Genomic DNA, 26,429 nt, shown 5'->3' on the forward strand with positions numbered 1-26,429 from the left:
ATCAGACTCATCTCGTTTAACAAAGAGAAGTAGGGCCCAGGAGTGGTGACTTGCGGCCACCTGCACTGGGGTTCTGAGGAAATGGGGGCTTCCCCTTGTAGAGCCAGGACCTGAAACTGGATCTCAGGATGTGAAGCCCTGGCCGGAGGAGCACCTTCCAGGTGACGTGTTGTCTCTCAGCGTCTCAAAGGCCCAGCGGGAGGTCTGGGAGACAAGCAGGAAGGTTGAGGCGTCTGTGGGCTCCGGGCACCTTTTATCTCACAAACCGCCTCACTCACAGGTTCCTGCCCAGGAATAGGTCTGCCCACACCCATGCGGAGGGTCAGCTGACCCCCCACCAGTGATATCACCCAGGGTTGGGAGAGTTTCAGGGTCAGATGAAAATTTCTTACAGTAAAGAGATGAAGACGCCATAAGAAAAGTCTGTTGACAAACATGAGAAGATATTTGCAAAGTTACAAGAGAAAAAAGCTAACATCTAATAAGCTATACTCTGTAGAGAGATTTAACAAACTGATTAGCTAAAGATAACCCAATAGAAAGAGAAATGGACAGAGATTTGAATGGTGATTAACAGAAAGGCAAGTCCAGAGGAACACTGATGAAACTCAGAAAATGCTGATTAAGGGAACAGTGAAATATCAATCCACAGAGTCAATTACAAATAAAGAATGGTAGTCACTGCTGGGAGGAGGTAGGAATGTGAATAGTTACGGTCCCTGGGGAAGGATTCTGGTACCATCTGCTGGAACAGGCAGTCACCCCCACCCAGGAACCCCTGTGCTGTGTTCCACACGGAGGACAGCAGCCTTGGTAAGGATGCACACGCGTGCAGACCCCAGGCAGGTGGGCCCATCCTGCCGCGTCCTCTGCAGTGTACTCGCCCCACGAGGGGAGAGAATCAGAGTGGGCGTGTCATGGCATGCTTGCATCGTGGCCTGTCTTTACAGCTGTCATGATCACCATGAGACTGGTGCTGCTTGACTTGGAACACATTCTTAAATGAGAAAAACAAAGACGAGGTAAGATTATATAATGTGATTCAATCTTTTCAACAGTGATACACTTGCAATTGCATACATGCACATGCACACGTGTAATTGCATGTGATTCACTGGAATGAGGGGACAATGTGCAGGACACACCCCCAGGCTCACGTTGGCAGTTTGGCATGAGGGTGGGGAGGCTGGAGGAGAAAGGAAAGAAGCCAAAAACTGGCTTTTTTAAACAAGACTTTGGCTATGTTGGGAACTTCACGTGTGGTACTCTCCGTTTATGTGAAAGTGTGCGTGTGTGTACAGAGGCTTGGATGATGTTCACTGACATGTCAACTGTGGTGACCACAGGACTACAGGCTTCTGGTGATTTCCTTCTTTTTAAGACCTTACAGTTTTGTAAATTTTTATACGAAAGTATTTTTTTAAATTGTTGCTGGTGTTGTTTAGTCACTAAGTCGTGTCTGACTCTTTTGCAACCCCATAGTCTGTAGCCTGCCAGGCTCCTCTGTCCATGAGATTCTCCAGGCAAGAACGCTGGAGTGGGTTGCCGTTTCCTTCTCCAGGGGATCTTCCTGACCCAGGGATCAAACCCAGGTCTCCTGCATTGCAGGTAAATTCTTTACTGCTGAGGCATCAGGGAAGCCCCGTTTTAAAAAAATCACTAACCAGGAAAAGAGCGGCAAGGTTACTTTGCTGTGGGGAGAAATAGAAACACACAGCTAGAGGAGGCCCGCCAGGGGCTGGCCCAGCCTGTCCCTGCCCCGCCTCGTGGTGGGGCTGGGATGGGGGGCCGTGGGCCCCAGAAAGGACCCAGCCTTGGGCGGCAGGGCGGGGGCGGAAGGGGGTTTGTGCGTCTGCACGGTTTGCCGTCAGCGGGGCGAGCCTGAAATGTCGCAGGAAGCTTCTCCTGACTCATCTCGGAGCAAACACAAGACAGGACAAGCCCGGTCCACTCTTCCTGTGCGGACACTCCCTGCCTCTCGCTTCTCTCCCACCTGGTTGAGGGGCAGGCACCGTGAGGGGCGCTTTGCATGTTCTCAGCCTCGAGAAGAACGGCCTTTGTGTGGAGACAGTCTGTCTCCTCTCAGGAGCTCTTGGGCACCTTTCAGCCACTGCCGTACCCCCGGCTCAGTGCAGTTATGTGAATGCTGCTTGTGCGAAAAGGGAAGCTGCTTCCATGTTTTATTAGGTCTTTCTAGGTGTTGTAAATTTTTTAAATTCCATTTACTGTACACTATTAACTGATTAGTATTGAAAACCACCATTGGACACTTAACAAAATTAAGGATTATTTAACCCAGATGATAATTAAGAATGCCAGTTTTATTCCTTTTTTTCCAATGGGCTCAACAGAACAAGGAACGACGCTAACCAGTGGGAGCTGTCTCCGCTCAGTATTTACCTCCGAGCCGCGGTTTATGGCTGATCTGTCGCCCGTGGCATGCAGGATTCCACTGATCGATTCCCAGCGAGCCAGTTGGGAGGAGCCGCCACCCGAGCGTGAGGCCATCTGGTGCCTGCAGAGGCTGCTAGTTAAGTAGGTGAGGAACGTCTGCCCTCTGTTTACACACAGCAGCCTGGTTCAGGGAGATTGAATGACACGTCTGAGGGCGCCCGGCTAATAAGGAGCAGAGCCGGATCAATGGAGACCCTTTCATGTAAACATCCAGGGTTGGCTCCAAAAAATAGACGTTTTGCATTTAATCAACAGAAAACCTTTGGTTTGAGCTCATCTCGATCCATGACTGTGGACAGTCCAGAAAGTGGATATTCTGGAATTCAGTCAGAGGCCTTTCCTTCCTTCCTGGCCTTTTCATTTATTCTTTCTGTGGTCAAATGTTAATTGCAGCTAAATCTTGTCTCCCAGACGTCAGCCTGAGCAAGCCGCCAGGCGCCCTGACTCACAAGCAAGTCCCAGAAGGTGAGCTGCTTGCAGAGGGCATCAGCCTCTTCAGATGCGAGTTTGCTGGTCAACCCAGGGCCTTCTGTGCTGGCATATAGGTCCCAGACCATCATGAAATTCTGGCATGGACACAGGTTCCTTCCTTGCCTCACATCTGAGTATTTATGCTGAGTTTGGAAAGTAACCACAGTTTGTTCCAGCAGGAGTCAGCTAGGTCAGCCTCTGCAAGTCGAGATAAAGCCTCTGCCTTGTCCAGAGCGAAGGCTACAGATAATAGCAATCTGGGAGAATGGGTCTGCCTTACACCAGGGGGCCCATGGATCACAACAAGACCCTGAGTGGCTGGAGGACGTCCAGGAACCAGCGGCTGTTCGCTGCTCATTATTGCTTTCCAAAGCCCAGGGTGTGGACACTTGAAATTATAATAGGAACCAACTCTTAACCCATGAGAATCACCCCCTTCTCACCACCCTTCGAATGGACAGGAAAGAAAAGATTCTCAGAAAACAAACGAAAGTGTGAAACCCAGGACTTAGCAATGGCCACGGAATGAGGTGGCTGGTGCCTGACTCTGTGGCACAGCCTACGTTTCACAACTGCTCCGTGGGGAGGCCCCCCAACATAACGTGCTCTCCAAGCTGCAACAAGCCAGTCACGGTATCTTAAACTCCAAAGCTGGAGAAAACGCTGAGTAGTTGATGAGATGAGGTAACAGGCCAGTAAGGAGCGGGAGAGGGTACAGGTGTGTGCACACGTGTGTGCACATGTGTGCACGTGTGTGCCTTCATGCCTAAGGGGAGGGCTGCATTCCCACCTCTCTGCACAGGCCAGCAAGGGTTGTCCTGCTGGGGGACCAGGTAGGGGAAACGGCTGGCGGTGGCCACAGTGCTCACCGTATCCCCACAATGTGCCAGGACAGACAAACCTGGGGTTCCCGTGCGCTTGGAGCCCCAGGGCCGGCCGGCATACACAGGCCCTGGGTGGTCACTCTGCGGAGCAGACGCTCTATACCTGTGAACAGCGGACCAGCTGGCATGTGGTCGCAGTTTGCAGTTTATAAAGAAACTTCATGCATGTGTCTTATCTTCTCGTCACCATGAGGCAGACATGACTCTGTGGGGCTCAGTTGTTATGGGAGACAGAGCACTACATGGAGGGGAGCCAATCTGGGGGTGGCCTAAACTCTCTCGACCTGAGAGGTGAGGTCTACCTGCCTGGTCGGGACAGATTCCAAAAGATTCTGTGGTCAGAGTCTGACCCTGGATGGTCACTCACCCCTTGTCACTTGGCCAGTAAGTAGCAGAGCAAGGGCCCAGCCGCTCACATTCGCTCGTTGGACATTTAGTTGGAATAAGCACTGAGCCCGGTGTGGTGGGCTCAGATGGAGTCCTAGCTGCTGAACCGGGCTTGCGGCTAGAGGCAGGGACAGAGACACGGGCATGACCACAGCCACGTGGGGACCACACGCCCGCCACAGGCTGTTGGGTCGGAGCCCCCAGGGTCTGCAGGAAAGTGGAGTTAGCACCAGGGAGATGTGCAAGGAGGAGGCTTGAGACAGGAGTGTGAGTGCCTGTGACGACGGGGAGCAGGGGAGGGAGCCACGTGGCTGAGAGAGGCCTGGGTGTGTGTGGACATGTGCGTGCAGGTCTGTGCTCTGTAGGGAAAGCTCTCTGGACACTTGCTCTGGCTTAGGAAGTAAACCTCTGAGATGTTTTGGTCTGTTTCTCCTGTCTGGTGCTCGGGGTCTCACGGCTGTTGAGTGTGTCTGTACAACATACACGTTCAGGGAATACGTCCTCAGCCTAGAGTCCTCTTGAGGCCATGTTCTTCTTGTTCTGCTCAGCGCCTGCTGTCTTGATGGTTCTTCTTTGGAAGGGCCAGAGGCATGGAGGCAGTGGATTGCGATTCCTCCTTCACACAAACGTCACCTGCCATTTCTGCGAGGTCAGTCACAACTTGCCAGGTGTGTGGTGGTGTCTCTGAGTGTGTGTCCTGTTTCCATCCTCCTGTTAAATTCTAGGCTTAGCATCTAAAGAGCTGATTTCTTTTTTTTTTTTCTCTTTTCTCTCTATTTTTTTTTTTCAAAAATATGGAACGCTTCACGAATTTGCGTGTCATCCTTGCGCAGGGGCCATGCTAATCTTCTCTGTATCGTTCCAACTTTAGTATATGTGCTGCCGAAGCGAGCACAAGAGCTGATTTCTTACCCAGCATGCCACAGCCGTCCCGGAAGGCAGGGCAAACTGAGTACCTCTTGTTTAGACTGAATGACATCATTTCCTGGTTTAAGAAAATTAACTTGGGATTTTAAATTGTAAGTTTGGCTTTGGTAATTAAACACAGGCAAACATTTTGTTCTCGATGTTGGAATTCCCCAGCTATCAGAATGAGAATAATGCCAACAAAATACTTTAAAAAAAGTCATTGACATTTTTCTTCACACACAGATCCCGAAAAGGAACCATTTCCCCATAAGGTCAAGCAGGAATGTCACAATATGTGGACAGACCTGAAATTAGATCCTTCTGGAAATAAACTTGCATGGGTTGAATAAAGTTTTCATATTTTTTCTGCTATAGGTTTCTGGCTCTGTTATCAGAATTGGTAGCTTTCATCAAAAACCTTTGACCTGGTCCAGAGAAAGACATATATATGGATGAACACTGAAAACCTCTACCAATCACTTGGATGCTCATATACACAGAGCATGACAACAGATGTTATTGACAATAGTTTGCTGTCTCATGTCCTCGAATCAGCTGACCTTTGCATGATTTTCTGGCACACAAATCTGCCCAGTATTTTAAGAAGGAGCACATCCCTGCACTGAGGGCTATGCACTGAGGTCCTGCCTGGCTGAAAAGGAAGTCAATTCAAAAGCTAAGACATGGAAGTAACCTAACTGTCCATGGATAGATGAATGGATAAAAAGAAGTATAAAATGGAATACTACTCAGCCATAAAAATAATGACATTTGCAGCCACATAGATGGGCCTAGAGATTGTCATACCAAGTGAAGTAAGTCAGAGAAAGATAAATGTCGTATGATATGGCTTATATGTGGAATCTAAAAAAAGTGATACATATGAATTAAAAGATAGACTCACAGACACAGAACACAAACTTATGATCACCAGAGGGGACAAGGGGATAAAGTAAGAATCTGGTGGGCACACACACTACCACATGTAAAATAAACAAGCTCCCACTGCATAGCACAGGGAACCGCCGTCAGTGTCTTGTGATAACCTGTAATGGAAAAGAAACTGAAGAGGCATATATGCACACATAATGTATGTATGTCTGAATTACTTTGCTGTGCACTTGAAGCTAGCGTGCTATTGTAAATCAACTATACTTCAATTTAAGAAAAAGAAAAAAAAAGACAAATTATGTGCATAGGCAAATGACACAAACAAAAATACAAGCTTCTCACAAAAAGGGAAATAAGAAACACTCACACCAGAATCAATTCAGTGCTGTCTCCTGCACACGGCAGGTAGGGGGAAGTTGACAATCTGGGATACTAAGTGGCTGCCGGGCAGGCACCGCACCTGTGAGCTCTGCATGTGAGCATCGCCCACTGTGCGCGTCCCCTGGGGCAGCTGGGTGAGGGGGCCATCTCATCAGGTGTGCCTGGGGTCACCTCACTGGGGGTGAGGAGCCGTTCCCATCACGGGAGCTCTACGCTGCCCGCAGATTCTGGGGTTTCACGGATGCATGTTCAGGACACATGTGACCTGCCATGGGCCTGGACTTCAGAGATGGACACCAGGGACCCGACGCCATCAGTCACGACTGCGACACGCAGGGAGGGGGGTGGGGGAGCTTCTGGCCAGAAAACCAAAGGGAAAAGCCTGGCGTTCGTGGCTGTGTCCCCTCGGGCCCTGGGAAGAGCCGTCTCAGCGCCGAGTCAGGGCAGCAGGCTCTCAGACCAGAGCCTCTAATTTCACGGGTCACGGGTTCCAGCTCAGACTTTCTGTTGCAACATCAAATTTATAGCCCCGCAGACCACTCCCCGTCCTGGGAATGCTCCCTCAGCGTAGAGAGCAGGGGGACAGACCACCCTGCCTGACCGGAAAGGCCCCCAGGGGCAGGGTGGCCAGTACAGGCAGGACAACCCACGTCTGGGGGGTGGCTCCTCAGAGGAGCTGGGGTCCTGCCTGACTCAGCCCACGGGGGCCTGGGGGCCTCGGACCCTGAGAATGCTGGGGCTTCACCGGAGCTTAGAGACGGGGCACTTACGTTGGGAGATGGACCACGGTGACCACTCCGCAGTACACGCAGTCGTTACTCTGTACAGTTAAACTAATACGCTAGGTGCAAATACACGAGCACAAATGAAAGACGGGCTTTCCTCTGCTCTTGCTTCAGTTGCTGATGGTTACAGAGATGCCTGAAGCTGGTGCTGCACTCCAGCCCCAGAGCCGCTGTCTATCTGGTCCCGGGGCCCCGAGGCCGCGTCTCTCTGAGGTCACGTGTGAGAATTACCCCGGGATGTACAGGAAGGGAGGTGCGGGGTGGTTTTCACAGAAGAATGCGGCCTCAGTGGTCTTCCAAGCTGGTGATGGTGCACATGGGACGGTGTGGCTGAGCTGTGGCCCGCGGGAGTCGCGCTTAGCGGCTGGTGCCCTGTGTCCCTCAGGGGAGGGCCCGATGGGGACAAGGCTGAGGGGGCCCAGCTCCTGGGTGCATCCCACAGGGCAGAGGCAGGTCTGAGTGCGGCGTGGAGCCTGGGGCCTCGCGGGGAGCAGTGCTGTGTGTCCTCCCGGGCCCCTCGTGGACAGCGGCGTGCTGAGCACTGGGCGCGGGAGGAGGGAGGTGTGGGAGGCTGGGCCCGGGCCCAGGAAGTTTGCTTCCAGCTCGTTCCTCCGCGTCTGTTTAATCTGTCACCAGGGGTCACTGGCTGGGCGGCGGCTCCTCTCCAGCGGCCGTTCCCAGGAAGGTGCCTGGGAAGGAGGAGGAAGACACTTGCAGAGACTCGGTGGGGAGGAAGCGAGGCTGGAGGTGTTCCCAGGCTCGCCGTCCGCCCTGCGGTCAGGGGTCAGGAAATGACTCGCCCTGTGGCGGTTCTGCTCCGGTGACCGCGTCACTGGCTGGCCGGCTATGCCCCAGGAGTGGTCCTGGCAACGTCCTGCCACCTGCAGCAACGCCTCCTCTTGATTTTACTCAGTTAACCTGGGGGAAGGCCGTTTGTCCAACAGGGGTGAGAAGTGTCCTCTTAGATGAAAAAATCAGTTTAAGGTTTAAGGAAACTGACACACACCAGGTAACATTTTAATTTTTCTGAAAACAAAATGCTGATTTCCAGACTTTTCAAGGGAGGGTCAGCCCTGGTGTTATTGGAGCCCCGTCTCTTTCATGCAAAAACCACCGCAGCCACAAGGGTGGGACCCGGCGTCACCTTCACTGAGGGGGACGTGGCCCCTCCAGAGACCACCAGAGCTGGGAACTCCTGGCCTGTGGAGTCTCGTCCACATCTGACTTGGCAATTTTTTTTTCCATACTCACTTTTAAAGGGTTATTCCTATTAGCTTTCACAGAAACAATTCTTTTTTTCTTTTTACATTAATATGTAAAGCAATCTTTTGTATAATTTGTTTTAATTGAAAAAATATTTCATGCCTCTAAAGGTGGTGCCAGTGGCAAAGAACCCACCTTCTAATGGAGGAGACAAAAGAGACAAGGGTTCAATCTCTGAATCAAGAAGATCCCCTGAAGAAGGGCATGGCAAACCCCTCCAGTATTCTTGCCTGGAAAATCCTACGTACAGAGGAGCCTGGTGGGCTACAGTCCATTGGGTTGCAAAGAGTCAGATATGACTGAAGCAACTTAGCAAGTGTCTGACACATAATGGTTAACTTACATAGTTCCAATAGGCATAGACTAGCTTGGGATGGATAGACGCACATAACTCGGTGAACACAGCTTTACATGGCACACAGAACACTAGAGGGATGTCCAAATGAGGGTCCCATAAGACCTCTAGCAAGCCGTGCTGGACCTCATAGAGGAGCCAAAGCGAACACATATGAAAGGAGCAGGCTAGGGGACAGAAGTTAAAGACCTATACATTGTCGTCATCACCACCATCATCACCACCACCACCACCATCACCATCACTGCCATCATCACCATCATCACCACCATCACTACCACCATCACCGCCATCATCACCATCACCAACATCACCATCACCACCATCACCACCATCATCACCACCATCATCACCATCACCACCACCATCACCATCACTGCTATCATCACCATCACCACCATCATCACCATCATCACCACCATCACTACCACCATCACCATCACCGCCATCATCACCATCACCATCATCACCATCACCACCATCATCACCATCATCACCATCACCGCCATCATCACCATCATCACCACCATCACCACCACCATCACCATCACCGCCATCATCACCATCACCAACATCACCATCACCACCATCACCACCATCATCACCACCATCATCACCATCACCACCACCACCATCATCACCATCACTGCTATCATCACCATCACCATCATCACCATCACCACCATCATCACCACCATCACTACCACCATCACCATCACCGCCATCATCACCATCACCATCATTACCATCACCACCATCATCACCATCATCACCACCATCATCACCATCACCACCATCATCACCATCATCACCACCATCACTACCACCAATCACCATCACCGCCATCATCACCATCACCAACATCACCATCACCACCATCACCACCATCATCACCACCATCATCACCATCACCATCACCACCACATCACTGCTATCATCACCATCACCGCCATCATCACCATCATCACCACCATCACTACCACCATCACATCACCGCCATCATCACATCACCATCATCACCATCACCATCACCATCATCACCACCATCACTACCACCATCACCATCACCGCCATCATCACCATCACCATCACCGCCATCATCACCATCACCATCATTACCATCACCACCATCATCACCATCATCACCACCATCATCACCATCACCACCATCATCACCATCATCACCACCATCACTACCACCATCACCATCACCGCCATCATCACCATCACCAACATCACCATCACCACCATCACCACCACCATCATCACCATCACCATCACCACCACCATCACCATCACTGCTATCATCACCATCACCACCATCATCACCATCATCACCACCATCACTACCACCATCACCATCACCGCCATCATCACCATCACCATCATCACCATCACCACCATCATCACCATCATCACCACCATCATCACCACCATCACCATCACTGCTATCATCACTGTCACCACCATCATCATCACCACAGTCATCACCATCATCACCACCATCATCACTATCATCACCACCACCAACACCACCATCTTCGTCATCATCACCACCATCACCACCATCACTACCACATCATCACCATCATCACCACCATCATACCATCCCCATCATCACCACCACTAACACCACCATCTTCGTCATCATCACCACCATCACCACCACATCATCACCATCATACCATCCCCATCATCACCACCACCATCACCACCATAATCACCATCCCCATCATCATCACCACCATCACCATCACTACCATCTTCACCATCATCACCACCATCACCACCATCACCATCACCACCATCTTCACCATCATCACCACCATCTTCACCATCATCACCACCATCACTACCACCATCATCATCACACCACCAACACCACCATCATCACCATCACCAACATTTTGAACATTTATGTTAGGTTCTTTGTTAAACACATTACAGAAACTATCCCCTCAAATCCTCCTGTAACCATATGGCATAGATTGTGTTTATAGCTGCCATTTCAGAGGTGAAACTCGACTTCAGATAAGCCCACCCACAAGTAAGCATAGTGGTGAGGAGTGGAGCTGAAGCGAAGTTGCCCCGTGTGATACAGTCTCTCCCAAGTGCTGCTGTCACATATGAGCTTTGAGGGACTGAATCAAGGAAGTCAGGCACTTTGCCAGCCTGGTCACCCAGCTCTGAGGTGAGGGAGCTGGGCTGGGGGGAAGCCTGGTCTGACCTCAGCACCCACAAGCTCTCCACCTGGCCCCCAGTTCATGTGGCTCCCTGTGGGGGAGGGATTCTCAAGCCCTGAGCTCCTGGAGCGCCCATCTTGCCTCTTAGTGGCTCCTGTGAAAGCTGCCCCTCCCCAGCTCATGCCTGCCCAACTCTGATTCAGCTCAGAATCAGAGCCTGAACTGCCTGATGTGGAAGTGACTGGGGTGGCACTGAGGTTCTGGAAAAGATGCGGGGACGGTTCTGGTGATAGCCACCCTTGGGGAATGGTGAGCCTGGCTCTGTAGTAACATGGTGATGCCTATTACTCATCAAACTTCCTACTCCTTGGAGGTAGATTTTAATTTTACACATGAGAAAGAAGAGAGAAAAGTCACCCCATAGCAGAGCTGGGGTGCACACCCAGAGCTCTCCTATTTCAGCACCTGGGTTTTAGCTGCTGGTTCTGTGACCCAATCCCCTGGCAGGGACCACCACGGGGTCCTCTAGATGCCAGCTGCTATGTGGAAGCCCCTCACAGGAGAGAGGGGACAGGTCTGGACCTGGTTTCTAATTTCCCCATGTGAGGTGTCGAGGATAAGCCTTGTGCTTCCGTAGCAAATGAGCTGGATGTGTCTAACCTCCACCATCCTGTCTCACTCTGCAGAGACCGCCTGTGGGTCCCATCTGTCTGACCAAGGGCCTGAAATGTGAGGCAAAGCCCAAGTCCAGCCTGAGCTCTGAGACGCTGTCTGGGACCTGCTGCCTGATGCCTGCCTGGCCCCCACACCAGGTCCTGCTCCCAGCACCCTACAGCCGCCGCCATCTGACATTTGCTGGGAAGACAGCAGGGCACTCAGCCCCTTGCGATCACTGCCCTCCAGACACTGGAATTATTCTCCACTGATGGCTCTCCTGCCCACCTGTGTCTACACGACCCTCTCCCAGCAGCCTGGCAGAACCTGATGCAGCCACATAGGCCAGTCGGCACCTCGTCCCCCGGCCCACGCCACCTGGTCCTGCCTGCACAAGCTCACACTGCTGTGCATACTCACCCAGGAAACACACACACACACCAACAGGCTGGCACACACGTTCACACCCCCACACACCTCTGCCCTAGAACTTGCTCTCTGAACAGGAATGTAGCTCCTCTTAGCCTTCTCCTAACCCCAGACAGAGGCCCGATTCCAGGCATGCTGTAGTTGTTTCATAGGTCATTGTTCAGCTGAAGTGACTAATATAAGGAGATTATCTTAAATAAGCATTTATAAAGTTAAACATTCAAATGAGCATCTTTCAAAATACTGTTTGGAAAGTCCTTTCTTTGGTCCAGTGACAGTCAAACACTTTTGAAACTCCCTGATCTGTGTGGCAAGGTGCCCAGGATTCGAGTGACGTGTCAGATGCTCAGAAACGGTCAGCAGGCCTGTCCCTGCCGGGGGGTCTTTAGATCCTCTGCTTCCCGTACCTGTTGTCATCCTCGCCTGGGCAGATTTGGTTCTAGGGCCCTGGTCTCATGTCAGCCCTCGTGGAAGCAGAGCCTGGGTGTGCATCCACAGAGCAGTGTCTCTGACTGTCTGCTTCTCAGTGACCGAAGGCATCAGAAAACCAGAGTAGGTGCCGCAGTTCTGGGAGGCCGAGGAAAGGAACGTGGGGCTGCCCGCAGCCGCCCACGGCGAGAGCTGGCATTTCTGGTATGAGTGCCGGCCTGTGGCAGCTTGCCCTACATGGGTGCTGCCATCTGTGGCCACGTGAGCGCTTCCTGCACCCACAACACTATCTCCCAGGCTCGCTGCCCAGGGATCTGCAAGGGCCCGCTGCGTCACCCGCAGACTGCCTCCAGGGTCAGCCAGACCCGGGCCCCCTCCTGGTGGCTTGTGTAGCTTCGGCAGGACGCAGACCCTCGAGGGCCGTAGACCCTGGCTGGTTTTGGCCAGCGGCTGCCCTCGGCTCCTTGACCTTGGGCCTTCCGGTCTTGGCTTCCTCCTCAAAACCAGCCAAGGAGAGAGTGCCTTAGCAAGACAGACATCAGGGCTTATGCAAAGCGATGAGAGAACCGAGCACCCATCTCCGTGGCCACATTCCATGGTGGGCCAGTGTGACATAGCAGGCAGTCACCCTCATCCTTCCTGCTGGTTCGTACCGGCTGCACGCAAATCAGAGGTGAGCACCCCGTCCGGGGGTGCAGACGCTGGCGGGGCGAGGGGGCAGTTCCCGGGGGCGTTTAGCCTCCGTCTGCTTCGTGCGCGGTTTCCTTTACTCTTGCCTGTCGGGGGTACTGAGGATGCCCGCTTCCAAGACGCATCCTTAGGAAGTGACAAGAGGTGCGGCTGGGCATTGAGGGCAGTCCCGGGCCGGTCGTGGGGCGGGAGCCGCTTCTGCCATCAGCACTGAGGGCAGCGGGTCCCTGTTCCAGGGCATCTGTGGGGGAGTCCACCCCCGCTCATCGTAGCACCAGCCCCCCGGCCCCTCACTGCAGCGGACTGGGGAGGAGGCTGCAGCTGCGGGCATCAGGGCAGTGTCCCAAACATGCCGGGCCCATCCTTGTGGTCCCGGGCATGGCCAAGTGCCCGGCACCCCCTGCCCCCATAACTCACGCTCTGGTTAGTAGCGCCTCGAATGTGATGAGTACCGCTACTGGGCTGTCTCCGTGATGGTGACAGTGTTTATTCGTGACAGCCAGCAGCAGCGACGTGCACTGGAAAGTCCCAGGCTCCCAGGTGCCTCCTCAGTGCTGCCTGCAAACCTGGGTTACTGAACCCTTCTCTGTGAGTGACCTTCAGGATTGGGTGACCGCCTGGTGGGATGCGGTCATGAGTGGACCTGCCAGCAACGTCTCTGCAGGGGAGGAAAACACCCTCCCCCATGCCTGTTCACACCTCCTGCAGCGAAGAGTTCAGTGGGGAGAGGGGGCCGAGCAGGGCAGGGGGAGGCCAGCTCTGCCCTGGGCATGGGGAACTTCCCCTCGGGGGGCGGTGCTGGCACGGACCCGGCCCGTGTTCTCTCTGCTGCCTTTTTCTTTGCGCTCAGCCCTGTGAGCCCCCCTCTCCGCGCAAAGTCCCCCAGCTCTGCTCCTCGGGGGGGTGCTGGCACAGACTTTCCACCTGTGTTCTTTCTGTTGCCTCTGTCCTTCTCTGCGCTCAGCCCTGTGAGCCCCCATCTCTGCTCAGAGTCCCCTGGCTCTGCCCTCGTCCAGTTCCCTCCTCTCCTACCAGAGTGTCTGCCTGAGGAGGGAGCTGAGGATGGCCGGGGGGGACTGGGCACCCGGAGGTTGGTGCCGCTGATCTCGGACATGAGCTTGGGGATGGACGGTGATGGGGGGTGATGGTGACTGAGAGGAGCACACATCTGAGGGCCCGCATGAGGAACCAGGGGGTGGGGTGGCCCGTAGTGAGGTCGGGTGGCCCCTAGTGAGGACAGGTGGCCCGTAGTGAGGTCAGGTGGCCCGTAGTGAGGACGGGTGGCCCATAGTGTGGTCGGGTGGCCCGTAGTGAGGATGGGTGGTCAGTAGTGAGGTCAGATGGTCAGAAGTGAGGACGGATGGTCAGTAGTGAGGACGGATGGCCCGTAGTGAGGACGGGTGGGCTGTAGTGAGGACAGGTGGCCCATAGTGAGGTCGGGTGGCCCGTAGTGAGGATGGGTGGTCAGTAGTGAGGTCGGATGGTCAGAAGTGAGGACGGATGGTTAGTAGTGAGGATGGATGGCCCATAATGAGGGTGGATGGTGAGATGAGCCAGCAGCTCTGCAGGTGGCGGCTCTTAGTTGTTATTGGGGTTGAGATTTTATGGCGCAGGAAAGAAGATGGTAGTGTCCGAATGGATGCCCTCCTTGTTTCCGGAGTTTGCCTGTGCTGTAATTTTGGAATTTTATTCCAAAAGCAGCCTGTGTGAGATGCGGAAAGGCAGCTGAAGAGCCTGTGCAAAATGCCAACTACCCCAACAGAGGCAGCCCCCAGGCCATACAGGTGTTTTCCCAAACACTCTCTGGAAGGCCCTGAGTGAGTGAGTGAGCAACCGGGCCGTTCTGCTGACTCTGGGGTGGACACCCCGGCCTGCACTGCGTCCTCCAGCCGCGGCAGCACCTCGTTCCCCTGAGTGCCAGTGGCACTGGGGCTCTGGCGTTCTTTGGAGTTAGGCCCGGTTTGTGCAGTTGGGCGGGCGAGGGCAGCGGGGGCTGCAGTCCTGGGGAGGTTCTCGCCTCCCGCTCCAGGCCTCCTCTGATCCTCTTGGGCTTTGTCTTCTACTCTGAACAAAAGAAAGGCCCCTTGAATGCTCCACTGTGCTTGCAGACCTGGGAGCCAGTGGCAGCCCCTTGGACGGGAGGAAGGGAGCTGCCCAGTGAGGGGGCAGGGTGCCCACTGGACTTAAGCGACTGCACCAGTGACCCGGTGACCACAGGTCTGGGCCAGTACCACACGGCCAGGAGCTTGTGGCTTAACCAGGTGGGCGCTGAGGGGTCTCAGTGCATAGCTGCACTGGGCTGGCCTCTCCCGGCACATGGGCCTGCAGGCCAGCGAGGGGCCTCGTCGGCAGCAAGTGCCCGGCTGGCACCCTGGCCTCGGCGCCCAGCACTTGGACGGTGGGCGGGGTGGGCCTGCTGTTGAAGCCCCGGCCTGTGGACGCGTCGAGGAGGTCAAACTTGGTCCTGGTCAGCCTGGGGAGAATGCAGGCAGCCGGCTCCCCTTCCAGTTGAGCTGGGGGTGCCCCCGGGGAGCGAGGGTGCACTCAGGCTGTGCTCTGCCTGGAGACAGTGACCTTGTCCCAGTCCACTTCAGGATTAGGGCCACTGTAGGTGGATGGTGAGCTGAGAGAGCCGTGGGAGAGCTGGGTCGGTGGGTAGGCCCGTTTCCTCCTGGCCCCATCTGGTAATCAGGCTTTGCCCTCAAGCAAAAGTCCGATAATCCTCACAGTGTTTGTCTTGGCAAGCTCGTTTATAGCCGCTGTTACTCACAGCCGTGCTAATCCTGCTACAAGACACGCTGCTGCCTATGGCTGCTTGGAAGCCCTGTGCCCGGAGCCTGGTGGGCGGGTTTTGTTTCCTTGCCAGGGAGAGCACTGTGTCCACAGCGCCTCAGTGACCCGACCCCCCAGGGAGAGCACTGTGTCCACAGCACCCCAGTGACCTGACTCCCCAGGGAGAGCACTGTGTCCACAGGACCTCAGTGACCCAACCCCCCAGGGAGAGGACTGTGTCCACAGCACCCCAGTGACCTGACCCCCCAGGGAGAGCACTGTGTCCACAGCACCCCAGTGACCTGACCCCCCAGGGAGAGCACTGTGTCCACAGCACCCCAGTGACCTGACCCCCCAGGGAGAGCACTGTGTCCACAGCACCCCAGTGACCTAACTCCCCAGGGAGAGCACTGTGTCCACAGGACCTCAGTGACCCAACCCCCCAGGGAGAGGACTGTGTCCACAGCACCCCAGACACCTGACTCCCCAGGGAGAGCACTGTGTCCACAGCACCTCAGTGACCCGACCCCCCAGGGAGAGGACTGTGTTCACAGCACCCCAGTGACCAGGATGGCCTTCAGTAATGGCCTCAATTATCCTCACACTGCAAGTGCTACATGTTAAGAGAGCCTCTCGTATCAATTATTAAATAAATCCAGATAAATGTGAAGTGATTTCTGCTCAGAACACAGCAACCATAATAATAAATTTCCCGTATGTGAGCACCGGAAGCAGCATATTGTAAAGGCAGTTTTGCTTTGTTCCTGGATTGCAATGGGTATGAACACAAGCACATCCATAGGTACACACGTGCATCGTCATGCACTCCTGGCATGGCTGCAGAGGTTGTCTGGAGGCAACCATTCTGGATGCTGTCTGGGTGTTTCGGATTGGGGGAGGGGCTGTCTCCTGCTCCAGCCGCAGGGAACCCACGTCCTTGCCGTGATGGCACAAAAGCAAGCTTCTCCTCTGCCCTGCTGCTCACTGGAGGAGAACAAAGCCCCCTCAGGCCTGGTGGGTGAGACTCAGGGGCCGAGGCCTGGGGTCCGGCTGGACATTTGGCCCCCGTGCAGACGAGGCGGAGGGCGGAAACTCCACGGCCCAGATGGCAGAGCAGACGAGGCGACCTTTGCACCTCGAGGCTCAAGGGGGCCACCATCGTTTCCCTGGCGGTGCGGGTGCTGGACTGTCTTCTGATAGCCTCCACCCGGGTCCTCCTGCTGAGCCCGGATCTGTCGCAGGATGCGGAGTAGATGCATCTGTGGGCAGGAAGGGGGCGTGGGACGGAGAGCTTCCCGAGAGACGGGGCTGCTCCACCACTTACGGCTTGCTGGGTGCCACCTCCTGGCCCGGCCCTGGGAGCCGTTGTGGGGGAGGGGGGCGTGCTGGCCACAGGAGCCCCCACCTGCTTTCCATGGAAGTGCTGATCAAGGTTAATGATTCACAAATGTCTGGTCTGAGCTTACCCCTCCATACAGCTCCTGGCCTGGCCCTGGGAGCCATGGAGGGGTGTGCGGCCAAGGGAACCCACACCTGCTTTCCGTGGAAGCATTGATCGAGGTTAATGATCCACAAGTGTCTGATCTGAGCTTATCCCCCACACAGCTCTCTGTCCCTGAGAGTTGGTCATCCTTTGGGGGCCGAGCATACCTATGCTTCACCGTCCTCTCTTGGGGGAGCCAGGACCACGCCCAACCTGCTGGGTGAGTGAGCCCACAACCCCCTGTCCCCACAGACTCTGCCCCTCCCTGCCTGGGGCCTGTGGACTCCAAGGTGACCTGGGAGGGAGGGCAGCCTCTGCAGGAGAAGTGGGGTCCGCGCCAGGCTCAGCCGGGCTGGTGCAGGAGCCGGCCACCTCCTGGGGTCTGTGTGGAGGTTCGGGGTGTCACAGGGGGAGAGTAGCACCCTCCTCCCCAGGAGGAGGGCAGGAAAACCCTGACCGTGAACGTCATGCAGGGAGGGCTGTCCTAAGCCCGAAGAGAAGAGAGGGAGCAAATGAAGCAGACACTTCCAGGAGCTGGAGCTGGTCTCCCCCATAAGCATCGTTGGGGCGGCAGGCACGTGAGGACCATGGGAAACCACAGGGCACAGGCCCCCAAGCCAGACAGCAGTGGCCTACTCTCGGGTTAGCCCCCATGGGCGTCACTGACCCCGGAGGGTCGTCCACGCTGGCCCGACTGCAGGCTCGAGGGTTGTCCACGCTGGCCTGACCGCCCCCCAGAGAGTCATCCATACTGGCCTGACCGCCCCTGGAGGGTCGTCCACGCTGGCCTGACCGCCCCTGGAGGGTCGTCCACGCTGGCCTGACCGCCCCACGAGGGTCGTCCAGGCTGGCCTGACTGCCCCTGGAGGGTTGTCCACGCTGGCCTGACTGCAGGCTCGAGGGTTATCCACGCTGGCCTGACTGCAGGCTCGAAGGTTATCCACGCTGGCCTGAATGCAGGCTGGAGGGTCGTCCACGCTGGCCTGACCACCCCACGAGGGTCGTCCAGGCTGGCCTGACTGCAGGCTGGAGAGTTGTCCACGCTGGCCTGACCGCCCCACGAGGGTCGTCCAGGCTGGCCTGACTGTCCCTGGAGGGTTGTCCACGCTGGCCTGACTGCAGGCTCGAGGGTTATCCACGCTGGCCTGACTGCAGGCTCGAAGGTTATCCACGCTGGCCTGAATGCAGGCTGGAGGGTCGTTCATGCTGGCCTGACTGCCCCTGGAGGGTTGTCCACACTGGCCTGACCACCCCACGGAGGGTTGTCCACGCTGGCCTGACCACCCCTGGAGGGTCATCCACGCTGGCCTGACTGTCCCTGGAGGGTTGTCCACGCTGGTCTGACCTCCCCTGGAGGGTTGTCCACGCTGGCTTGACTGCAGGCTCAAGGGTTATCCACGCTGGTCTGACCGCCCCCCAGAGAGTCATCCACACTGGCCTGACTGCAGGCTGGAGGGTTGTCCACGCTGGCCTGACTGCAGGCTCGAGGGTTATCCATGCTGGCCTGACTGCAGGCTGGAGGGTCGTCCACGCTGGCCTGACTGCAGGCTGGAGGGTCATCCACGCTGGCCTGACTGCCCCTCGAGGGTCAACCACGCTGGCCTGACTGCCTCTGGAGGGATGTCCACACTGGCCTGACTACCCCCTGGGGGGTTGTCCACGCTGGCCTGAATGCAGGCTGGAGGGTCGTCCATACTGACCTGACTACCTCATGGAGGGTCATCCACACTGGCCTGACCGCCCCACGAGGGTCGTCCACACTGGCCTACTGCCTCTGGAGTGTCGTCCACACTGGCCTGACCACCCCACGGAGGGTCATCCACGCTGGCCTGACTGCCTCTGGAGGGTCGTCCACACTGGCCTGACTGCAGGCTGGAGGGTCGTCCACGCTGGCCTGACCGCCCCACCGAGGGTTGTCCACACTGGCCTGACCGCCCCTGGAGGGTCATCCATGCTGGCCTGACTGCCCCCTGGAGGGTCGTCCACACTTTTCTGACTGTGCGTCGGTGCAGAGAGGGGGTTGTGTCTGGCTGGAGGGCGGGGCTCGCAGGGTCTGCTCTGTCCCCCCTGTCTCAGGCATCAAACAGCACAGACTGGGGCTTGGCCTCAATGACAGGGTGACTGGGAGCGAGACCCTCCCATGAGGCCTCTCCCTGGGCTCTCAGCCAGCTGGGGGCCCAGCACCTCCAAACCTAGGACGCCCGTCTCTCCCCAAATCAGACTATGCCCCATCACTCAGACAGGCCCATCCCAGTCCATCTTGAAGACTTGTCCTTGCTTGTTAAAATCCCACAGAGCCCCGCGGAGACCCACTCAAAACCAGCACTGCAGAACCACCGTGGGGCGGGCCGCCTGTGCATCCTGCCCGGCCGTCCCCGCCCTGCTCTGCCGGCTCGCCCGAGTCGTCGGGACCCGCCCCTGGCCCCCGCAGGAGGGAAAGCGAGCGCCCTGTCCCTGAGCGGGCCTCCCGCGGGCCCGCAGCGGGCCCGTCCTCCCCACAGTCCGCGTCATGTGGGCGGGACGGAGCAGGGCTGCCAGCCTTCTGGGCGGCAAGGCCGCTGGCCAGGCAGGGCTCGCAGGCACCTCTTGCTCCCCCTTATTGCCCCCGCGGGGGGGACCCCTCTGGGTGCCTGGAGCACAGGCTGTGCCCCCAACCCAGGGCTGGCATGGGGACCTGCTTGGGGGCAAGACCCCCCGGAAGGGTTCCTGCACCCTCGGGGCATGATGTGGCTCCATCTGCTTGTCCCAGAGCCTGCCCAGAGCAGGGCCACCCGCCCTTTTCTAAATCCCCTTTCTGCACGGGCAGGCTCCCCAAGTCCCCTACGGCCTCATCTCAGCTAACTGCATCGACCAGACCTCACATTCAAAGGCCACGCACTGAGGGGCTGAGAGCAGGGGCTCCCACCTTTGAATCTGGGATTGAAGTCCGCCCCAACAGGGGCCAGAGCTGGTGAGCGGCAGAGGCCCCATGTCCACTCCAGATGGCTTGTGGCAGCCTGACTGCATCTGACAATAGCAAAAACCCCAGACGGTCACCTGTCAGTCCCCACTGTGGCCCTGAAGTGTGCCCCGCACACGCCGGGGCAGAGCCTGGGCTGGGGCCAGCTTGCCATCACCCCCTCCCCGGGACTGCCTCTGCCCCACAGGGGTCCAGTCACTGCTGCTTGGAGGGCTGCCCACCAGGATGCGCTTGGGGTCAGCATTCACGTGGTCGGCCCACAGGAGCAACGTGGCTTGTGGGAAGCCTGCAGAAGACACCCAGCTGGATATATCTTTTCCAGACACGCTACCTGATTTGTTTTTCCAAAGGAAAGCAAAGAAAAGGGAGCTAGGTGGGGCTGAGGCCTAGAGGAAGCAGGAAGAAGGTGGAGGCCGCCGGGCATGACCCTGCAGGCCCAGGTCCTGCAAGGTGATCGCTCTTGGGAGAAGGGAGCGGGCGTGATGACAGGAAGGGGCTCATCAAGTCAGCGCCCTGCACCTCTGGGGGCAGAACAGAGGCAAGCGGGTGAGTTATCGCCCAGAAGCCTCCTCACACAGCTCTCTCTGCAACAGTCTCAGCTTGAAGACAGCACAGGAGGAGGCGGGGGGACGGGGGCCCCCTTGATGGTCGGGGGAGGGGCCCTGCAGGGCTGGCAGGGGTGGGACGGGGACCCCTGGATGGCAGGGGAGGGACAGGTAGGGGCCCCTGGATGGCAGGGGAGGGACAGGGAGGGGCCCCTGGATGGCAAGGATGGATGGGGAGGGGACCCTGGATGTTAGGGAGGGATGGGGGCCCCTGGACAGCATGGAGGGACAGGTAGGGGCCCCTGGATGGCAGGGGAGGGACGGGGAGGGGACCCTGGATGGCAGGGGAGGGGCAGGGAGGGGCCCATGGATGGCAAGGAGGGATGGGGAGGGGCCCCTGGATGGCATGGAGGGACAGGTAGGGGCCCCTGAATGGCAAGGAGGGATGGGGAGGGGCCCCTGGATGGCAGGGGAAGGATGGGGGACCCTGGGCAGCAGGGAGGGGCGGGGAGGGGCCCCTGGATGGCATGGGGGGATGGGGAGGGGCCCCAAGGGCTGTGGGGCTGGTGACCAGCTGGTGGGGTGCGCCGTGGCTCTCAGCTGTGCAGGCTCGTCCACTGGAAGGGCCCTGTTGCAGGCAAGATGCGAATCACAGCACCCAGCTTTCCCTGAGAGGGTCTCTTTCCAGATGTGTGGGGAGGCCACAGGGAGAAGGCACACGGAGCCCTTTCAAGGGAACAGAGACCCCCGGCTGCGCAGAAAAGCCGACGGATTTTCTAGTGGCTGAGGCGACAGGTTGTCATGGCAGGGGCTTGATGGCCTTTCGGAGAGGACGCAGCCTGCTTCTGGGACCTGCTCGTCAGCACTGGGGCCTCCGTTTCCCGGACAGACTGCCCGGCACTGCAGGGCCCCTGGGGGCAGGGGCGCAGTGAGAGCGCTGCCAACAGAGATGGGACCGGCGGGGACAAGCTGCCACGGCTCCAGGAAAAATGGGAGCCTGTGGGTGATGGGCTGTGAGGAGCCAGGCGCCGCGCTCACTCGGGATGGGCGCTGTTTGGGGCCGAGCAGCCTCCATGTCAGTGGTCTGAACTGCTTGTGGGCGTGTTGGGATTTTGCAGCCTCGTTCTCTGGACCGTGCCCCGAGGGCTCTTCTCAAAATGTGTTCCAGGAGCCCTGAGCCCCGGGACGTCACCACGGGAAAGGCATCTCAGGAGGGTGGGAGACACTGCCTGAGCCGGCCGTCCTTGGAAGTTCAGGGATTAAGACCTTCCCGGGAGGAGACGTTGCTGCAGGCCAGGGCCTTTGCTTTTCGGGGACCTAACTGATTCGTCCAGTGTTTCCCCATTGTTTTGACCGTGGAATCCATCTCTGTTTTCACTTTTCCCAAAAGATCCATCACGAACATCTGGTGAACCAGTTTAGGACCATCTACTAGAGGGTCAATGTTCTCTGCTACTTCTTATGAAGGGAGATAGTGACATAATTTTTTAAAATTTTTCTTTCAATCTGAAAGTAAAAATTGAAAAATAAGTTTTTGAGATATAACTATATACAATATTATATTAGTCTCTGGTATGCAACAATTTAACTTTAATTTTAAATTAAAATTTTAAATTGAAATTGAAATTAATTCAATATTAATTTAAACTGTAAGGAATTTTCAAAGTATGGAATAATATATAATGCAAAGTATTTCTTCCTACCCTATTAAGGTTTGCCAGAGAAATCAACAGGAGATGTGTATGCCTATGTAGGTATGTGTGTTTATATCTATCTCCATACATTATAGATAGAGACAGAAGGTGTCTAAGAAACAATGGCTGCAGAAAGAATAGAGCAGCCCAAAAGAGACACAGCATATCCAGAGAACAGGGAAGGAATGACTTGTTGGAAAGGCTACAAAAGCTAGAAAATACTGAAAATGCATCTCTGAGAACAAGGCAGGGCTTGGGGACCCCACTAAACTAGAATTATTTAACCAGAAAAAAACACTTTGCAGAAAATAAAGTGAAATTGTTTTTAGAGAAGCCAATGATGAGGAAATTCACAGACCTGCACCCTATACTGTTACGGGACAGTCTTCCGTTACAGTAGGTGAAAATTTGGAGCCACACAGATGAAGAACGTCAGACACAGCAGATACGTGGGTGAGCAGAGTGTCTTCCTCTTGCTTTTCTTTTTTTTTTTTTTTTGATTTTAATCACTTTATTTTTTTTTAATTTTTTTAATTTATTTTTTATTTTTTATTTTTTTTTATTAGTTGGAGGCTAATTACTTCACAACATTGCAGTGGGTTTTGTCATACATTGATATGAATCAGCCATAGATTTACACGTATTCCCCATCCCGATCCCCCCTCCCACCTCCCTCTCCACCCGATTCCTCTGGGTCTTCCCAGTGCACCAGGCCCGAGCACTTGTCTCATGCATCCCACCTGGGCTGGTGATCTGTTTCACCATAGATAGTATACATGCTGTTCTTTTGAAACATCCCACCCTCACATTCTCCCACAGAGTTCAAAAGTCTGTTCTGTATTTCTGTGTCTCTTTTTCTGTTTTGCATATAGGGTTATCGTTACCATCTTTCTAAATTCCATATATATGTGTTAGTATGCTGTATGTTCTTTATCTTTCTGGCTTACTTCACTCTGTATAATGGGCTCCAGTTTCATCCATCTCATTAGAACTGATTCAAATGAATTCTTTTTAATGGCTGAGTAATATTCCATGGTGTATATGTACCACAGCTTCCTTATCCATTCATCTGCTGATGGGCATCTAGGTTGCTTCCATGTCCTGGCTATTATAAACAGTGCTGCGATGAACATTGGGGTGCACGTGTCTCTTTCAGATCTGGTTTCCTCAGTGTGTATGCCCAGAAATGGGATTGCTGGGTCATATGGCAGTTCTATTTCCAGTTTTTTAAGAAATCTCCACACTGTTTTCCATAGCGGCTGTACTAGTTTGCATTCCCACCAACAGTGTAAGAGGGTTCCCTTTTCTCCACACCCTCTCCAGCATTTATTGCTTGTAGACTTTTGGATAGCAGCCATCCTGACTGGCGTGTAATGGTACCTCATTGTGGTTTTGATTTGCATTTCTCTGATAATGAGTGATGTTGAGCATCTTTTCATGTGTTTGTTAGCCATCTGTATGTCTTCTTTGGAGAAATGTCTGTTTAGTTCTTTGGCCCATTTTTTGATTGGGTCATTTATTTTTCTGGAATTGAGCTGCAGGAGTTGCTTGTATATTTTTGAGATTAATCCTTTGTCTGTTTCTTCATTTGCTATTATTTTCTCCCAATCTGAGGGCTGTCTTTTCACCTTACTTATAGTTTCCTTTGTGTGCAAAAGCTTTTAAGTTTCATTAGGTCCCATTTGTTTAGTTTTGCTTTTATTTCCAATATTCTGGGAGGTGGGTCATAGAGGATCTTGCTGTGATTTATGTCGGAGAGTGTTTTGCCTATGTTCTCCTCTAGGAGTTTTATAGTTTCTGGTCTTACATTTAGATCTTTAATCCATTTTGAGTTTATTTTTGTGTATGGTGTTAGAAAGTGTTCTAGTTTCATTCTTTTACAAGTGGTTGACCAGTTTTCCCAGCACCACTTGTTAAAGAGGTTGTCTTTTTTCCATTGTATATCCTTGCCTCCTTTGTCAAAGATAAGGTGTCCATAGGTTCGTGGATTTATCTCTGGGCTTTCTATTCTGTTCCATTGATCTATATTTCTGTCTTTGTGCCAGTACCATACTGTCTTGATGACTGTGGCTTTGTAGTAGAGTCTGAAGTCAGGCAGGTTGATTCCTCCAGTTCCATTCTCCTTTCTCAAGATTACTTTGGCTATTCGAGGTTTTTTGTATTTCCATACAAATTGTGAAATTCTTTGGTCTAGTTCTGTGAAAAATACCGTTGGTAGCTTGATAGGGATTGCATTGAATCTATAGATTGCTTTGGGTAGAATAGCCATTTTGACAATATTGATTCTTCCAATCCATGAACACGGTATGTTTCTCCATCTGTTTGTGTCCTCTTTGATTTCTTTCATCAGTGTTTTATAGTTTTCTATGTATAGGTCTTTTGTTTCTTTAGGTAGATATACTCCTAAGTATTTTATTCTTTTTGTTGCAATGGTGAATGGTATTGTTTCCTTAATTACTCTTTCTGTTTTTTCATTGTTAGTATATAGGAATGCAAGGGATTTCTGTGTGTTAATTTTATATCCTGCAACTTTACTATATTCATTGATTAGCTCTAGTAATTTTCTGGTAGAGTCTTTAGGGTTTTCTATGTAGAGGATCATGTCATCTGCAAACAGTGAGAGTTTCACTTCTTCTTTTCCTATGTGGATTCCTTTTACTTCTTCCTCTTGCTTTTCATCTCTTTAAAAGGTGATTGTTAGGAGCACTACTATGTATCATGTGCTCCCTCTCTTCGCAGTGTCAATGACAAAAACAGAGTTAAAAATAAGATTCACAAGATAACTGACTGCTGAGAGCAGTGATGGTAACAGAGCCCCAAGGGGCCCTGAGGATGTGTGCAGGTGAAGTGACGGACCACAGCCTGGGCACAAGGCAGGCGCGGTGAGCAGGGGTGCCCTCACTCACCAGGGGCTCACTTCCGGCAGGAAGCGCTTTGTGATTGTTGGAAGCTGACTAGGACACGTTAACCTGAGCACTGCAAACCTTAGAGCCACCACTAAAAAGCAAGACAAAGATATATAGCTCATAAGCAAATTGTGGTAGAAGAGGAATTTTTTTAAAGCTCAAAGAGCAGACAGAGAAAGAAGAAAGAGCCTGATGGGAGAAGCAGCAAGCAAACAGCGAGACGGCAGGTTTAACCCCGCTGCGTTGTAGCGACGCCAACTGTGAAGCATCCAACACGCCAAATAAAAGGCAGATATTTCCAGGTTCCACAGAAACGCAAGGTCCTAAATTCTATATGAGACTGAAAATAGCCTAGAGTAGCCAAGACAGTTCTGAAAAAGAACAAAGTTGGAGGACTCACACCTCCTGATTTCCAAGCCTGCTGTCAAGCAGTGTGGCAGATGGGTGTGCAGAGCGGAGTGCAGAGGTGACCCTGCATTCGGGCGTGCTTGACTGTAGACAACAAACCTATACAGGTCAGTGGGGAAGAAGCGTGCTTTTCAACAAATGGTGCTGGGATCGTTGACAAGCTACATGCAAGAAAACAAACTCAGGCCCTTACTTTACACCATGTATAAAAATCAACTCAAGATGTACAAAAATGTGAATGTAAGAGCTAAACCTACAGAACTGAAACCGAAAAAATTCTTGTGACGTTGGTTTAGGCAAAGATATTTCTGATATGCCACCAAAACCATGATCCAAGAACAAAACAATCAGTGAAATTATCATATTTTAAAACTATTGTTCTTTGAAAGACACTGCTAAGAAAACAAAATAAAATAAATTCTATGGTGGTAGAAAACGCTTGAAAAATACATTGAAAATAAGAATTGTATCCATAATATATAATCAACTTCATTACT

At 53.9% G+C, this 26,429-nt stretch overlaps 1 non-coding gene across 1 annotated transcript; it reads right to left on the reverse strand.

Moving 5' to 3' along the window:
* Positions 1 to 4,984: 4,984 nt before the first annotated feature.
* On the reverse strand, positions 4,985 to 5,091 carry LOC122434235. Its single transcript, XR_006267309.1, has one exon. It is a non-coding gene; the product is annotated as a U6 spliceosomal RNA (small nuclear RNA).
* Between the last annotated feature and the right edge of the window lie 21,338 nt (positions 5,092 to 26,429).

This window comes from Cervus canadensis, chromosome 33 (genome assembly GCF_019320065.1).
Source record: "Cervus canadensis isolate Bull #8, Minnesota chromosome 33, ASM1932006v1, whole genome shotgun sequence".
Taxonomy (NCBI): domain Eukaryota; kingdom Metazoa; phylum Chordata; class Mammalia; order Artiodactyla; family Cervidae; genus Cervus; species Cervus canadensis.